Genomic DNA, 1,747 nt, shown 5'->3' on the forward strand with positions numbered 1-1,747 from the left:
AGGCATTGTGAGCCCATGGAGTGATTTGCTCCCTCACCCTTCCCTCCCTGAGCTGGCTGTGGTACCCAGGCAGAGAATGACACACCCACACACACCCAGGTGTCTCTAAGGCCAGACAGCTCCCTCCTTCCCTGCTGGCACCTGATGTCAGGGGGTAAGTTTTTTTGTGGCCTCACTTAGTCAGCCTCCCCATGGCACTCGGGCACTGGGTTCTATCATATGCCTCTGCACCACTCCCACTGGACAACGAGGAGGAGACTGAAAGACAATGGCGCCATTTAGCTTTCCTGCTAGACACACTCCACCCTTCAGTTTTCCTCTGGCTAAATCTATTTGTTTTTAATGCCTTCAAGAAGTCGCCGTGTATTTAGGTTGAGCTGCATTGAGCTAATACCATAATGAGTCCTGACACTCTTGATTGGAGTGTTCTGACATGGAGCCACATTCATATTTTGCATATGGTACATGAAGGATGAAAGAATAAAGGCACGCATTTCCCACACAAAGTTGTTGCAACTAAAATGTCTACTTTATTGGTATCACCATTCAGCATACAAATGTGTTATTGTTGACATCCAGATCCTACTAGCGTCTCCAAAGTCTTAAGAGACCGCCTAGAAGACGGTCTTGATTCACAGAGTCTTGGAGAGGATCATGCTCTGCAGGTATAGGATCTGGAATGAGAGTTGAAGACAGGATTGTTAGTTCCTTTCAGGGACACAGACTCCATGGATGTCCTGTGCCCTTGGCAGCTCTGCGCTGTCACAGCAAGCCTGCCTACTTAGTTTATTTACAGGAAAGTCTTGCACATCAAAGAAGGTATTTCTAGAAGGTCTAAATGATTGTACCCTAGAACAGTTGGTCATGGATGTGACCAGAAGGGTGGCAATTCTGGACATTCAGGACCTGGCGGAAGATGTGTTGTCAAGCCAGGAGGGAGCAGTGCCCACAGTGCTATTAAACTAAACATACATGTAAATGGCCAATTGCCAAAAAAATCCAATACAGTCAAATCTGATTTCAAAAGATGAAACAACAAAAAATCACAGGACGGGCAAAAGTTGAAAAGCAAAGTGAAGAGGGTCATATCAGTGATGGTCACCTACTTGGGTGGTTCTAATAGAGCATTAGATAAATTCATGAGGACAAATCTATCATCTGCTACGAGTTGAATTCAACTGCAGGTGGGCAGAGTACTGCTGCACTCATAGGATATTGTAGGCTTCCCAGGGGCATCCTGCGACAACTGTGGGAACAGGATGCTGGACTGGATGAGATGTTGGCCTGATCCAGCCCGTTCATCTTATGTTCGTAGGGAAGGGTAGGAAACGGAGGCAAACAGTTTTGCTGATCGACAGTGGTTCCCATTTTGAATGCCAAGATACTCACCAGTCCCGTGTTCACCTTCATATGGTCCTAGAGGGAGAAAGTAGGAAAGTGTGAGACCTCCTTCCAGTCATTGACAGCCTAGGTTGGCTGAAGTTATTCTACTGCTCTGTTTACTTAGACCTCATGAAAATTCATCAGCATTTGGGGGCCATTTCCCCCTAATAAACACATTTGCCTAATCCTTCCATCAGTAAAAAGGATAAATGAGTGTCAACTACTTACCTGCGGACACCATGGCAAAAGCAACCCAAACAACCAAAAGGAGGACCCAGAATTTCATGACGATCACTGAAGAGGAGAAGAAGATTCTCAAGATTCTTGGAGGGATGTCACAAACTGACGGTTCACCTGGATCCAA

The 1,747-nt window shown here is 46.0% G+C and overlaps 1 long non-coding RNA gene across 1 annotated transcript; it reads right to left on the reverse strand.

Moving 5' to 3' along the window:
* Positions 1 to 507: 507 nt before the first annotated feature.
* On the reverse strand, positions 508 to 1,747 carry LOC309363159. Its single transcript, XR_014165285.1, has 3 exons — positions 1,612 to 1,747; positions 1,390 to 1,416; positions 508 to 674 (listed from the first exon to the last, which is right to left on the reverse strand). It is a non-coding gene; the product is annotated as an uncharacterized lncRNA (long non-coding RNA).

The sequence above is a fragment of the Podarcis melisellensis genome (genome assembly GCF_964234715.1).
Source record: "Podarcis melisellensis genome assembly, chromosome: 2".
NCBI classification, from domain to species: domain Eukaryota; kingdom Metazoa; phylum Chordata; class Lepidosauria; order Squamata; family Lacertidae; genus Podarcis; species Podarcis melisellensis.